Below are 16,836 nucleotides of genomic sequence, written 5' to 3'. Positions count from 1 at the left end.
CTGATGGGTGTCTCATGTTATAGTCATTGGATGTGCTTTGGAATTTCAATATTCTTCATTGATTAGTCCTTCTATAATTGCTAATATATTGGTTCATGCTTTCTGTCAGTTTTATATGGTTTACTCATATATAAATACATAATAAATCATCTTTCATAATGACAGATATTTTCCTAGTATGTTGCACATTGGACAATTAATCAAACATTTTGGTTCAAATCTTTTTATTTTTCTGCCAGAGAAGAGGAAGTTAGGAGGAAAATGAGCGTTTTAATAAGTAGATCTTGGTGAAAGTGAATAATAGTGTGGTTGTGTTTCTTGGGTTTTTGCATCCCTTGTGATGTTTGAGTGACAAAATTTAGGATCTTTGTCCTTTAAAAAAGACGTGATAAAATTTGCATGCAGTGAGCAATTTAGTCATTTATATAAATGTATATACCCATGTAACCCGTATACCTATCAAGATGTAGGACATTCTGGTTCCTTTGTATTTCCTCCCAGCCAATCTCTACCTTCTATAGACAACCACTGCTCTGAGTTTTATCACCACAGATGTTTAGTCTTGCTCTCCAACTTTATATAATTTGAATTATACAAAATGTTCTCTTTTCTGTTTGGTTTCTTTCACAAAATGTTTTTGAGACATTGTATGATATCACTCTTTGTATGATTTTTTTTATTACTGAGTAATATTTCCTATTATGAATATACTGTTATTTCTTTTTTTTTTCTTTAAGGAGGGCACAGCTTACAGTGGCCCATGTGGGGATTAAACCGGCAACCTTGGTGTTATTAGCACCACGCTCTAACCAACTAAGCTAACCAGCCACCCCCACTACTGTGATTTCTTTATGCGTTCACCTGTTGATAGACATTTAGGTTGTTTTTAGGTTTTTACTACTATGAATAAAGCTGCTATGAACATTCTTGAATACATATACATATGCATATATATATATATATATATATATATATATATATATACATTAGTAGACATTAGTTTAGAACTTTTATGTCTAGAAATATCAGATGATTTGATAGGGAATATCTTCAACTTGTTTTATTCAGAAGATTAATTTTTATTCAGAAAATATTTATTAAGCAGCTACTCTTGGTACTGATCTGAGTAGTAAGAAAACAATGGTGAACAAGATGGAGAAACTTCATGCTCTAATAAAACTTTACATTTTAGTGGATAGAGACAGAAACATATAAACACATAATTAAAAGTAAGAAAGTTACTGTGTTTGGTAACTGTTATGAAGAAAAAACACACACAAGATGATGTGATATAGAGTAACTTAGATGTAAGAGATGGAAGAAAGTCTCAAAGGAAGAGTCCTTTAGTTAGGGTGATCAAGAGAGGCCTCTCTGAGGGTGTATAACATGTGAGGAGACATCTGAAAAATAAGAAGTGAGTTTATGCAGTCAGTGGAAGAGTGTTGAGGGTGAATGAAATGGATGTGTAGTGGCCCTGCTGGGGATTTGCTTATTAGAGGAATGGGGAAGAGGCTCGGTGTGCCTAAAGCAGAGCGGGCAAGGAGGAAATGGTATGAGATGAAGCTGGAGAGGTAGGCAGTTGCTGGCTCCTTTAAAATCTGGTAGATCATGGCAAGAAGTTTCAATTATATTTCATGAATAATGAATAGTCATTGAGTTAAAAGCAGAGATGCAATGCCATCTCATTCACATTTTACGAAGTTCTTTTGGGCTGCTATATGGAGAATGGATTGAAGGGGGAGGCGAGAATAGAAGGAGACTAGTTATTATATTATTACAGCTGGGTGATGATGGCAACTTGGACCGTAGATGTTGGGGATGGAGATGGAGAGATGTGCATATGTCTAGGATATATTTTGAGAGTTTCTGGAAAGACAGGAGTTATTGATGCCTTAGATATTGGTAAGTAAGAGAAAGAAATTAAAGCTTTTAGCTTTAGCAATTGAGTATTGCCATTTACTGACACAAGGAAGTTTGGAGAAGTTATGGCTTCATGATGATTGAGGTGGGAAGTGGAAATCAAGAGCTTTCTTAGCCCATATACCCTTAATGGACACAGAATACTCAGTGCTTTCCATTTTCACCATAAGACATATTACCTGATGCCAGCAACACACAAAACTCCCAAGCTAATAGACCATCTTTTAGTGAGTCATATTCCTTTGCTCCTTTCAGTTGAATTATATGCCACCAAGAGCCTCATTATGCTAATTATTTTTATCATTGTAATTATACAATTCAGTAAGTCTCATACACACTAATGAATATTGAGTTTAAAAATAGTTGTATATTTTAAAACAAAGAGTTGGAAACTAATTTGAAAAAGTAGAATTGGTTTATAAAAATTGCTATAGAATTAAGTATGAGCAAGCCAGTTATAAAAGATTGAAAGCAGTCATAAAAATCTAGAAGCATTCTACATGCAGAGTGCATGTTAATGTCTTTATGCGCTTGTTCTATTTTAGATAAAGTGAAACTTGAAATCATAGGACAATTCAGTGTGTTATAAATTATGCAAGAAAGATGATATGGAACATTTATTTGTGGGCCCACATTCAAAGAAAAGGCTTTGGTCTCATATGAAAAGATTGGCTAACGAATGAACCTTTGTGTTTTAAGTAAAAGAAAATGTTTAAGGTATGTGTCTTTTTTTTTTTTTTTTTTTATCCTCTGCTTCACCCAGAGAATTTTCAACTTTTGAAAATTTCAACTAACCACGCATTATACTGGTTGAAAGAATTTCAAATAAAAAGCTTTCCATGGCAAGATGAAAGATTAACTATGGAGTTGGTTACATGGGTCTGAAAGTCATGGGTAGGTCAGGAGGGAGATTCCCATTTGGAAATTATTGGCATATAATTTGGATGAGCTCACTTATGAGACAGAGTAGATAGAGGTCTGCAGTCGAACCCTAGGCCAGTTCAACATGTACAAGTTGGGCGGAGAAACCTGCAAAGGAGAAAGAAGTGAGGCAGAGGTACAAGCAGGAGAGTGTCTAGGAAGCCAAGAGGAGAGTGTTTCAGTCAGTCATCATCTGGCTCAAGTGCTGCTGAGACAATCAGCTAAGAGGAAAGGCCTGGCTTTTGAATTTAGCACGTGGACACTGTGCACCTGGGTAAGGACCGTTTCTATGATACAGCTGATGGTAGAGTGGGTTGACCAGGGAGAACAAGGGCACAGGTAACTCTTTTGAGAAATTTTCCATGGAATGGTGAGAGAGAGAAGGGGTCTAAAGGCATACCATTGCCAGTTACTTCTGTGAATTCAGTGAGTAATTTAACATATGAAGTTGCAGTTTTCTTTTGAAATGCAAATAGTGATAATTCTGCCGTCTAGCCGGGCTGTATGAGGAACAAAAGTGGTAATGGATGTTCGGGTGCTTAGTGGCTATCATTGACTTAGTCTGACATCGTTGTCTTTGCCCGTGTGGCCTTCATCTTTAAAGTCACTCAGCCTGAAGCACAAAACAAAATAAAAACTGCTAAAATAGAACAAGCACATAAAGACACTAACATACACTCTGCATGTAGAATGCTTCTAGATTTTTATGACTGCTTCCAATCTTTTATAACTGGCTTGCTTATACTTCATTCTATAGCAGTTTTTTATAAACCAACTCTATTTTTTCAAATTAGTTTTCAACTTTCTTAGTTAGTTACCCTGGGTGGAATCTTGTAATGGACAAAGGGAGGGTGGTAAGGGAGATAGGGAGCAGTGGGTGGAAGGGTTGAATTCAGGCATGATTCAAACGGAGCAATTTAGACATCTTAGATAAAAGAAAACTATTTTTAATATTTAGAATATCTGAACTTTAATGTGTACAAAGCCCTGTGTTGACATGGGCCTGCAAACATGACTAGGATCCAGTCCCTTGACTTCAGGTGCTGGTGAGAGGCTTTGTTTAATAGATGTTTGCTGTATAAACTTGGTAGGCCTTGTCTCTATAGTAAGGATAATAAAACATGCTCCCACAAAGAAAAGACCACCAGGTAATGAATCAATCGGGCAGAAAATTATAATTTTTAAGAGGCAGTATAGTAATTTTTAGAAATATGACAGGAAAGGACAAATAGCTATTTTCTAAATCAACCTGTATTTAGTTTATTTCTCCCTGTCCTGTGTGTGTAGTTTCAGCATAGTTTTGGTCAGCCAGCATTGACTCAGGCCTGGTACTACTGTTTGTTGTGGCCAGTTAAAAGAAGCTGTGAGTCGGATGTGTAAATATAATAACAAGAATAGAGTGTTTAGTAACTTTCCTAGTGTTCACATTTTTTGTTCATGTTGAAGGAGATGAATATTGTCTTGAAAGAAATACCCAGTTAGACTAAGCCAGTATTTTGAAACCTGAAAGTAAAGCAGGTAAAGTTAGAAATTTTTGTTACAGTTTTATTTCTTGTTTTTTCTTTGAAAAAATGATTGTAGGGACATTATAATAGTACTAATAGATATCAAAATTAAAGCAAGAAAAATATTTAATAAGCTTGCTATCTCAATAAAGAAGAGTGCTTTTGTTTTCCCTACTCCTTGACATTTACATTTGACTTAGTTTAAAATAAGAATGGTTAATTCATGGGACACTTTTGACAGTGGCTTAGGAAATGCATATTTGTCCCCTGCTTCCAGTCTCTCTGCCACATAATAAAAAGTTTGGAGGTGGTCGGTTGCTGTTGTTAGCTTATATTTCCAGTGATGCCAGGGCCAACATATCTGGGATTCTCTTGGGCCTTTCTCTCATGCCTTTTGCCTTATGGATGTAATATGGCTCTGAAAATTTTAGATGTCACATCTGCATTCAAGGTGAGAAGAAGGCGAAAGACTGTGGAGGGTGGGAGTGGGGAGAATAGTACCAGATGTATCTGTCATTTTTTATCTGGCATACAAAAGTTTTCCAAAGTCTCCCTCAATAGGCTTCTCCTTAGTTATTTTTTGAGGGGGAGGGCAGGAAGGAGGGGGTAGTGGAGAAGGGGCACAATTGGTCACGTGGGTATGCCTCGCTGCAAGGGAGCCTAGGAAGTAGAGTGGATTGTTTTAATTACTATCTCATAGCTTACGGCTTGCTGCTGGACACGTTGTCTTCCCAAACAAAATACAGTTTTGTTGTCAAAGGAGAAGGAGTTGTTATTAGGTAGTAATGTGCAGTGTGCAGCATAAACTGAGAAAATTCTTTTTCATCTACCTCCCCACAATTAATGTGTCCCTTGTTACTACACACTGGTATTGGGTTAAGCAGCTAATCTACACATCAATCAAATAAAAACACATTTTGTTTTGACTTTCAGGATATATGGATTTTAAGATAAAATGTTAAAAAATAAGGAATACAAACTCTTATTAATTGTTGTTCTTAGTAATTGGCATTTCTGTTTCACCTGTACTTATTTTTCTGTGACGTAGAGGGAAGATATGCTGGAGAAGGAAAAGATTTCTACTTAATTACAGTATTGTGTAATATAAAAATAGTAGTTGTTTACTCTGTGCTCTACACCCCTCTCTGGGTGGATCCACTTCTCCTGGATTTTTCTTTTACTCCTTTGTTTCCCTTGTGGTGCACAGAGTCCATACTTCGTACAGTAGTACTGGACCATAAAGATGATTGGACAAGCTGCAATTGTGCAAAGAGGTCTTAATGCATAAAATTACTCTTGTTTCACGACCTTTATTTGTCAAACATTTAAGAACTCTTATTGTTGGTTATAAATGCATAGAGAAAGAAAAAAAGTAAGTAAAACTCATATTTATTTAATACACTGATTTAAAACATTAGAAGCATTAAGAATTAAAGTGTTTTATTTCTGTGTAAAAAAGCTTATCAAGAGTAATCTGAACCATGCTTGCTTTCTTGTCATATAACTTAAGATATGGAGTGAGCATTTTTTTATGTCATGGTGAATTGTCCTACTCCTTTTTAATTTTGAATTATCTTTCAACATTTTATCCTTTGCACTTTCCATGTTGTATAATATCTCCCAGAGTTTCCTTAATGTCAAGTTTTTTTGCCAGTGTCACTTCCTCTGGGACATCTTCACCCCTTTTGTCACAACTACTCTTATTTATGTTGATACTTTTGTCTTCACTAAGTTCCCCTGACTGTTGGTCTAGAGTCTCTTAAATCGAAGCACTGTTGAACATACCCACTGTCAACCATTTCTTCTATAACTTCATATACTTTTTATAGAATTTCACTTCCAGTATTATTTTTGTTTCTTTGCTTCACTTTGATCTTTGTAGGCCAGTTCCCTCTTTTGATTATCAATTTTTATAAAACATCTTGTGGATTTTTCACTGGGAGACAAGGAGGCAGACAGCTACACGTTTTGCTGTCTGTGCACTGTGACCCATCCCTGAGACTTTGAAAGAAATGACATGATCGGTTACTGACCATAATGAGCATTTGATGCTTCTGTAGTGATCTGTGAGCAGAAGAGCTAGCAGTGAAGTTTGTACTTTATGCAATTACTCACAGTTACTATACCATGGTAATGAAATTTGAACCATGTTATTGAGGGACTAGTATTATTTAATTAAACTACTACTGTCATGGACTCTCATTGTTGTTAGGATACATATCAATAATTCGTGTGGTATACTAGTATGTGGTGAAATGATGACATCTTTTAAATTTATTTTTTTGCATTGTTTTGATACAAAAAGAAAATGATAGTTGTATTGGTATTAATCTTTATCATATTTGAATAAGGAAACCTTTCTTTTGGAATGAAGTGGTTAACTCATTGACTGACTAAATGCTGTTCTTGGCTTATGCCACTGGATTGACTGGGTTCTACAAAGAGGAGATGCTGACATTGGGGAAACAAACAGACTCAATGCACGCCATAATCTAGATTTCATAAATATCAGTTTCAAACAACTAGCCCTGGATATTACTGGAAGGGACTCTTTTATTCTTAGAGTATTAAAAGAGGTTGGGGGTATTGTTTGATCTCAACATTTTTGATGTTTCAAGCCTTTTTTTTTTCTCTTCATTTTTCACAAGCATATTGTTGAAATAGTTTCCATGTCTTTTTTCTTTAATAACAGATTTTACAGTTTGAATGTACATAGAATTCTTTGCCTCCTCCCACCACTTTTACGAAGTAATTTAAGTTTTCAATTAATTTCATTGGTTTTTAGGTAAAGCAGTTCTTGTATAAGTTAGTGAAATGAAAGATATTCAGACCTTGTCCATTGTGTGACTATCTTTCATTCTTTAATTTCTAACGAACAAGTTTAGAAAATTTTACAATGCTTTATACAATGTTGTGTGTTCAAAATGACTCTAAAGAGATGCTACAACTTTTAATTTTGTGTTCTTTAGTCACCACATAGGGACATCAAATTGGCCACATGTTTCAGAAAGGAAATGTTGGGCCTTGCTTTGTGTGCTTCATATAAATATATTCTATTCTTTTGAAGTATATTGTGGGTAACATTTTTCCCTTTTATCCACCATCTTGAAATTATTATGTAAACGCTTAACTGTATCATACTAAATCACTGTATTTTTTGGGTGAGAGGTAGGTTAAGATCAAAGAAAATAAATGCACGGAAAACAACATGTTTTTCTCAGATTGTTCTATCTGTTCTTGTGTACATGTCTGTACATTGTGAGTGCAGGGAAAGGAGTAATTAGTCTCATAGAAATTTTACTTAATCTGGAGTTTTGCGTGTTTCTCAAGAAGATGGTTAATGCATAGATATATGAGTAAACAGAAGTAAGAAATTTCTTTGACCTTTACATAAAGAAATATACTTTATACATTTAAGTATTTTCATAAAATAGAAAATTCATCCCGTGAAGTGATTATCTTCTGTTTGAAATTATTTCTTTGAATTGTAAGTAACATTTAAACTATTACATTTGCCTCACTTGAGACTATTTTGATTATTGAATAATCCTATAGGATTTACATTAAATATGTAGGTAGGTCACTGACTTAAGTGAATGTGTTACTAGATTACCACCCCCTCATGCATTTCGGTAGGTTATGGAGCCTGATGATCAGCATTCCTTTGTATAACGTCATGGGAATTCTTTAAGTGTCTCTGGTTTTCAGTACTTTATGTCAATTCATCAATTATCTAAATTCAGAACTTTCAACCCTTGATAGCTAGGCAATTGCAGTATTTCCCCCGTTTCAGAAAATCTTCTAAGTTCTCATATAAAGATTCAATAGCTAGTAGGTTGGGTTTCTTCCCAAGTGTTCCTTAAACCCATACTAAGCTATGCCTTAAATATATACTGCGTCTTAAAATTATAAGTGAGATAAGATTGAGGCAATATCGAGCAGTTAAAAAGAAATCTTAACTGCTCTTTTTATTTTGTAATGGAAGTAACCTGTGGTTTACCAGGAGACTTGTTATAATTTAATATCAGATATTGTCAGTCTTATAAATCCTCTCTCAAGTTTTAGTATTTAACAGCTCTGTAGAGCCTCCTTTACCTTTTAGTGTTTAATAGAATCTGTAGAGGGGAAAAGAGCATTTCTTCATTATCATTGGGATAGTTCCAGTGTCCCAGTTGATCTTGTATATAATGTAGAAATCACCTTATTGTATCTTTCCTAACAGGAAATACCTCCAGTGAATGGAATTTAATTGGGACTACAGATAGAAGCCTTTCTCTCTGGGAATTGGCTCAGATCATGATATTAAGAGCATCAGATTCTAAATCAGAATTTTTAAATATCTCCTCCTGTGATATTACCATGCACTAATGACCTGAGTTGGCCCATCACATAGTGATGCTGACACATGTGTAAGACCAGCAGAATAAACCAATGCATTAAGAGACAAATGTGTTTTTATATATACACACACACATTCGCACATACACACAGAGGTCAGTAACAAGGATGCTTTAAAATCAGAAGACAAGAACTGATAATTAGTTTGAAGGAAAACTATCTGTGTTTTTAAAGGCTTGTTTGGGCCACTTCTTCTCTAATCAGCCTAGAAGATTTTGAATAAATAGTCAGATACCAGGAACTATTTTAGAATTCAAGACCTGAGGGATTACTTATGGAGTGGAGGGAGGAGGAAGAGGCTGAGAGATGGGGGATAGTGGAGCAGGACTTCTAATCTAGGTCTGCCGTTTACCTAGCTTAGAGCCCTTGGATCAACATGGAGCCTCTCTAGACTTGATTTTCCTCAGCAATAAAGTCAGCATGCTGGACCAAATAGTTACCATGGTTCTTTTCAGTTTGATGATTCTCTAATATGTTTTCATTGGCAACATGGAGTTTGTCCAACCCCCTAGATCCTCTGAGTAAGAGATTATTCTAGTGTATCCTAAACCTGGCTGAGCAATAGATTTATCTGGGGAGGTTTAGAACTACAGATTCTTAGGCTCTACTCTCGATATACTGAATCAGAATCTGTGCGCATGGGTAGTGTTGGCCAGCATTGGAGAATCATTGCTTTGTTCTGCCTAATATGTCACAGTGGGCCTAGAAAAGCACCTGTTTAGTTATCATTGTTTAAGCGGACACAGAACATTCTAGAGGAGTTGGGAATGACATGATTGCATCCAGTTAAAAACTTCATACCCACTTTCATTCCTTTAGCTCTCCTTCAGGCAGACTGGAGCGCTTTTCTCCTTGCTCCAGAGTTTGTTGCTCCACGTCCTTGTCATTGAGCCCAGGCATCCAACACAATGCACCCATTTAATGAAACTTTGTTTGACTAGATGGATCTAAATTCATATTTCTACCCTGCTTTTCATGCCCTAAACTGTTCCATCTGCTTATTACATGTCTTCACTTCTTAGACCCGTCAAGCCCTAACTCAGCATGTCTAGATTCAAGTTTCATCACTCTCTGGAAGACTGCAGTAGCATTCTTATCCATGTGCCCACAACTGTTGTGGCCTCTTCCAGTCAGTTCTGTACATAACATTTGTGGAATCATTTAAAGGTACAATCTGATTTTGTCATGCCCCCGTTTAAACTCTTCAGTCAGTTCCAGCTGCTCTTAAGAAAAACGTTCCTTAACAGCCCACAGGACTCAACAGGAGCAGGTGCTTGTTTTTCTTTCCAAACTTTTGGTCTCTTACTCCCTTCCTGGGTCAAATTGTCAAGGTTTTCCCTGAGTCAAGGCCTTTGTCCCTGTGATTCCAGATCCCAGGAATATTGCCTCTCTCCCTCCCACCTCTCATTTTAAGCTGTCATGCTGCTCCAACTGCCTCTCTTAGTGTGGTTATTTGATGTCTTTCTCTTTCACTAGAGTGCAAGTTCCAGCAGGAGAGGGATTATATCTGTTTTAGTGACCATGGTTTCTCAGCTTGGCATATAAGTGCTCAGTAAGCACTTGTTTAATGAATACATGTATTATTATTGTTGTTATTGTTATTATTAATTTTCTTTTTGGTATATTTACCACCATTAAGTCCATACCTTTTCACTCTTGATGGCTGGACGGTTGTAATATCTTCATAACTGGCTTCTCTTTCCTGTTTCTAGCCTTTCTCTGTTCCTCTTTAATCCTATTACATTTCCTCTTTAATCCAAGATATGTTTCCTTAAAAGTATCTGCATTGGTTTGCTCATTTTCCTGGGATAAACCTTAATACAATCTTTACTGTCTATAGATTAAAACCCAAAATCTTTAGCCTGACTTTATGAACCCTCTTGAAACCTGAATCCAACCTACTTTTCCATTATTTCTCTTTTGGAATCATCTTTTTCTCTTACTGAATACACTTCTCTATTGATTTTTCATAAATTTGCTAAAAGTTCTCACTTCTAAGTTTTTGCTCATGTCTCTTTCCCTTCATACACCAAATAATAATTAATAATGAAATAGCAGGTATTTCTCTGACTACTGAAATTCTAATCCAAGTCCTCTTTAAGGACCAGCTCAGATGCCATCCAGATCAGAACATATTTCTTTTTTCTACTTAGTATATGTAATGGACACTCAATAAATGCTTGTGGAATTTAATTATCTACTTTACACATTTGCCATTTTGAGCTTGCTGTGTGTGGTTATTTTATTCTATTTGTATAGGCTTATGGAGGCATGAATATATTCTTTTTTTTTATACTTAGCACAGTGCCTAGAAACATTGCCTTTACTCAGAACACATTACTAACGTAAACATCTACAGTTGATGATTTTAATATTAATTTTGAGAGAGAAACATAATGCTATTTAACTGTAAATCTTATGGTCTTTCAAGATAATTTTGAATCTGTTATTTACTTGAAGCATACATTAGTCCAAAACTATGCTTCACTTTTAATAATAAGCTCTTGTCTGTTGATATAATGAAAAAAGAAAGCTAGGTTATCTGAAATATTACTAATAATATTATTGCACTTCCTCAGTATTGTATAGTTCTAAAAATACTATATAAGTAAGTGAGGGACATGATTGTCTGGAAATAGTATCTTAGAAACAACCCACAATCTCATCTGACCATTCCAAAGAGGCGAGTCAGGAAGTTGCCCACAAGGGGGCGAGCCCATCTAGAGAAAGTTGACCAAGTCTCTTTCCTGTTATGCAGGTAAAATGGCGCTTTTACAACTGCATTTCTAGATCATGTCTTGTTTTCTAGGAAAAAGGATGGATCCTCACCACAACAAGAATTTTTTACCTATTATCTAGCACCTGTTTATTTTGGTTGTGTGCTTTTCCAAGGAAGGACAGTGAACAGAATGGAAACGGAGATTGCTTTATAAGCTAAGACACCTTTATGAAGCTTGTGATTATGTTATTTTTTTTCCTTTTTTCTGTGCACACAGGCTTTGAGTGATGTTTCCATCAAAGGTCATGACCTCGTGGGATCTTGGATAGTTTTTTTTCCAATACCTGTTTTATCTTTGACTTCAACGTTATCACCAACAAATATTTATTGAGTGTTCATTATGTGCAGGTTTTAAAGTAAGTTTTAGGGAGTAAATAGAGCATCCGGTATCTAGGCCCTGAGCATTATATGTGGTCCAGAGGAATTAAACCATAAAGGGAAACATACCATTTGAAATGTGCTAGAAGAATGAAACAATCAGTGAGAGCTACAGAAATTAGGGTGGAGAAAACACTTTAAGCTAAGTTTCTCATGGTGGACCTTATAGAAGAGGTGGAATTTAAGCTGGGTCTTGAATAAAGGGTGGGACTTCGGTATCTAGGTGGAGAGAAAGTCCTAGGTTTAGAATTCTGTGAGTGGATAAGCTTGGTTGCACTACAGAGTTTCTGCAGGACAGTGGTTTCGAACTCAAATGCTTATGGGGGCCAGACAGGTAGCCTAAATGTGTGAGACAATCTATGGAGGTGGAGCAGCTGGCAATACATGTTCATTCCATTTTAAGGTATTCAAAAAACAAAATGTCCAATGCCCAAGATACACTTTGCTGCTGAAACCAAACCCTGGTTTTGGCAACTTGTTATACCTGTGAGGACATAAGATTTAACTGTCCAAGGAATTTACCAAAGTAAAATAGTCTATAAGGAATTAAATTGATAGCTAGAGTCTCCCCTGAATGTTTGTCTACTTTTAGTTGTGCTAACTATGCTTCAGAGCAAATAAGAGTATTTTGAAATATGTACGAATGGGGCCTCTCTTGGTGGCTAGTTGCATCAAATAGAAGCTTTTCAGTGTTGGGAGTCTCTGAAAACAATTTCTAGGATTAGTGCTATCATAATTAGTTTATATTGTATTTTATATCAGAATATATTTAGCTCCTTTCCTGCTCTTTGTAATTTTCTGGTTTATTGTTACTTTCTAATAAGATTTTAAGCTATTGAGGAATAAAAGGAGAAAAAGTGTATGGGCGTTTTCTTTTTGCTTTTTAATATGCTTATCTTTAGTAGTTACGTATTTATGATTTTGAAATAATTTATATTTTTGTGAGTATGGTCTTTAATTGTATAGTTAAATACATATTGCTACACTTTAAAAATCTCGTTAAATAAAGTAACTTATTACTGTATTATGAAATTAATATCAAATATTTTTTTTCAATCTGGAGAGGGTTGAATTTAAATCCAGGTTAAATGACCCATCCCAATTGTCATGGTGTTTCATTGGTAGGAATAGACTCCAGATTGTCCAGATTACCTTTTAGTCCTTTATCTGTTATTCCCCACTGCTTTAAGACTCAGTTCAAAGGCCAGTGGAGCTCTGGTATTTAAAAGAAAAAGTGTAATTTTATCCAGAGAAGGTAAATGTATGCCCTGAAATGAAAGAAAGACCAGAGGTCCAGACCATGAGCAGGTGTTCCTGAAAAGAGCCAAATTGGACAAGTAAATTGAAAAAGGTTGCTTGCTCTTATTAAAGAGACTTTGTTGCTGTCTATTTAATTAGTAAGGTCTTAGCTCATGTATTTATGCGTTTTCTAATCTGCCCAGTAATGAAGTTCATAGCCTATTAGTGAGTATGCTGGTAGCATATCGTGCTATCTCTGTCATTGAACTACTATGATATATGTGCCCCCAGCAAGTGAAACTGCCAAATAATCTTGATTTCCTCCTGTTCTCTTGAACATATTTCCCAGACGGTGATGCCTGAGTTTAAGATAGTGAAGGATGAGCAACTCTCCAGTGGAAAAATGCAAAGTTGCAGCTAAAGTATAGTGTGGGTATTACTTCGTTAGAGCTTTTAGGGAACCAATTTGGAATCAAAGAAATCGAATTGGTGAGTCAAAAATGTGATCTGGTCCCAGATGACCTAAGAGGATGAGACGGCAGTAAGGAACTGTTACCAAAAGAAAATGCTGTATGGAGGAATGTGTGACCAATCTCAAGTCATAATTTCTTTATAGATAAAGTGACAGGTTTAATGTTTGATGGTAATAGCTTTAGAAGTTTGTTTGAACAGTAGACCGAAAGAAGGGCATGCGGAACCTCCTGGAAATAAAGATCAGTCCCATATTGTGAGGAATGAGTCTGGACTTTTGTCTGGTCATTATGGGACCAGCCCAAAATGTCACAGCAGTTGTTTAAGGACATGCTTTTGAGAAAAAAACAAACCAAAAACATATTTAGGAGTGATACACAAAAGCATTATGTTAGGGAAGATCTAAATCTGAAACAATCAGAGAGAAACCCGTGAGGTAATAGGAAAACTGCTTTAGATAGGCTGAGTTTGGATCATGCATATAAACTGAACAAGATGCAGTTTCAGAGGGCGTAGATTTTGATTAGTTAGGTTCAATTAAAAATATTTATGACACTTTGTTAGTTGCTGCTTACAGAGGGATGAGGGACAAGACAAACTACAAAAGATCCCAGAACAAGCCAGAGTATAAATAGTTCCTGGAGAGGGGTTAACTGCATGTTTTAGGTTGTGCCTTTAGGTGCAAGGGCTTCCCATGTGTTTGGGAAGCCATTTAGGAAACTTTTCTGGAGTTATCTGAGACCACAGGACTTGAAGAAGGGCAGTATTTTGATGTGGGGCAGGGATAAGGGTGTGGAGAGCCACATTTGCACTGGAGTGAGGCAGACAGGAGTGCCAGATTCTGCTGTTACTCCAGAAAGCCAGGGCTCCTGCTGAAGGAGAAGGCAGGAGGGCCAGGTATTTAGGTGATACACAGAAAATTACTGCCTATTTGATTTAATTCATTCATTTCGTCCATTCAACAAGTAGTTTTTTCACAGAACCAATTTTGCCTTTTTCTCATCTCTTTATTTAATGTTTATTTCTCTTTCCCTGATTTTTCATCTTATCTCTGTTTTCTCCTTTCTCGTTGTGTTTATCTTGTTCTCTAACTTCTTTAGTTGGACACAGCCTATTAATTTTTTATTCTTTTTGAATATCAACATTTGGGGTATAAATTTTCCTATGAGTCCCACTTTTCTTGTATCCCACAAATTTAGAAATGTAATATTTTTTATTCATTAAATATTTTTGCTTTTATTTAGATTTCTTGTGTGATTCATGAGTTATTTAGAAGTGTTTTTTTTCTTTTTTAATTCCATAATTTTATTTATTTTTATTGACTGCTAACTTAGTTGTGTTACAGTCAGAGGGTATATTCTGTTCGATATATTTCTTAAAATTTGTTGTAATTTAGTTTAAGTGTATGATCAGTTTTTGTAAATATTTGTGTGTGCTTAAATTAAAAAGAATGTTTCCTCTCTAATTGTTGGGAACGGAATTATTTGAATGCCCATTTTATGAAGCTTTTAAATGTTCTTTTATTTCTAAATGTTTTACAGAAACATTTAGACCATAGTAATTATTTTCCTTCTTCTTGAAGTATATCACTCATTTGTTTATTCATTCATCCATTCAACAAATATTTATTGAGTACCTAAGAGGGTCAAGTACTTTTCTGGGTGCTTAGCAAATGTTAGTGAATAAAACATACACAGATTACTGCCTTCCTGGAGCTTCCAATCTTGTGGGGAAGATTGGTAACTTACATAATACAAAATAAGTTGTATGTTTTAGAAAATGATGAGATGTTATGGAAAAAAGGTAAAGGAAAGCCAAGAAAGGGAATTTCATCGTGCTTGTGAGTAGATGGGAGGGAGGATGCAGAGGTCAGGTTGTGGTGTTAAATAGAATGGTCCTTCAGGATTTCAATAAGTGCAGGGTCATTGGGTGGAAAACCCATTTTATTTACCTATTTATAAATGTCTTTATTTTATTGTTGTTCCTAAGAGGTAACTATGTTCATAGTTACTTTTCTCTGAGTACCTTGAAGACATCATTCTACTGTCTTCTGCCTTCTATTGCGCTTCTGGAAATTCTTTTGTCATCCTGTTGTAAAAGAGTTTTCCTTTATATCTGCTCCTTTCCTTTCTCTCTGGCTTTCTGGACATCTGCATTTATATTTTTCATCAATTAGGGGAAATTTGAGTCATTTTCTCTTTAAATATTTTCTCTCCTTTATTCTGTTTATTTTTTCTCTCATCCATATTTTTCACCATTTCTTTTATATTTTCCATCACCTTCCCCCCCCACTTATAATTGAAATCAAATGTGTATTAAATGTTACATAAACATAAATGTGTTACATTATTATGAAAAAGTTGGAAAATTTGTTTGTGTTCTGATGTTTTAAATTCTTGGTTGTATACTTTAAGAGAAATACATTGGCTGTTGATATTTTTATAGGTAAAACGTACATACAATGAAATGCACACATCTTAAGTGTATGGTTCAATGAATTTTGACATCTGTATACAACGATGTAACCTACACCCCTACCAAGATATAAAATATTTCCATTAGTGCAGAAAGTTTCTTCATACCCCTTCATAGTCAATGGCCCCATCCCCAAACAACCACTTTTCTGGTTCTTTTTCACCATAGAGAGTTTTACCTTCTCTCAAACTTTATATAAATGGGATCATGTATTTTGTACTCTTTTGTTTCCAGCTTCTTTTACTCAGCATGTGTCTGAAAGATTATCCACATTCTTGTACATATCACTAGTTCCTTTTAATTGCTGAGCAGTCCTTCCTGAGTCACATTTCGTGTAATCATTCCCCTGTTGATAGACATTTGGGTTGTTTCTAGGTTTTGACTATTGCAGTTAAAAGTACTGCGAGCATTCTTGGCATGTTTTGCCATATATGCTTTGATTTCTCTTGGATAAATAGGGGTTTAATTGCTGAGTTATAGCTAGGTGTATATTTAATTTAGAATTAAAAAATTTTGATCTTTAAATTTAAAGTTATAATTAATATTTATTCCAGAAAAATAAGACAAATTGGATATATACATCCTTATATTTTTTAAACTGATTTTTGAACTTAATAGGTGTGTTTTGTAATTATTTTGATCAGATGAATACAATTTAATGATCTAGTTAATATTATCTTAAAGAGATTGTTAGAATTATCATCATTCTTAAATTCATCAATTTTTATTTCAACTTCAGTGTATCTTAGT

General features: G+C 35.2%; 1 protein-coding gene across 9 annotated transcripts in view; it reads left to right on the top strand.

Annotated features, from left to right (window-relative positions):
* TASP1 (taspase 1) overlaps nucleotides 1–16,836 on the top strand; it is a 251,926-nt gene that overhangs the window by 85,330 nt on the left and 149,760 nt on the right. The window lies entirely within an intron of this gene.

The sequence above is a fragment of the Rhinolophus sinicus genome, linkage group LG13 (genome assembly GCF_036562045.2).
Source record: "Rhinolophus sinicus isolate RSC01 linkage group LG13, ASM3656204v1, whole genome shotgun sequence".
Classification (NCBI taxonomy): domain Eukaryota; kingdom Metazoa; phylum Chordata; class Mammalia; order Chiroptera; family Rhinolophidae; genus Rhinolophus; species Rhinolophus sinicus.
Note: the sequence above shows the minus strand (reverse complement) of the source record. Positions and strands in the feature narration are given on the sequence as shown.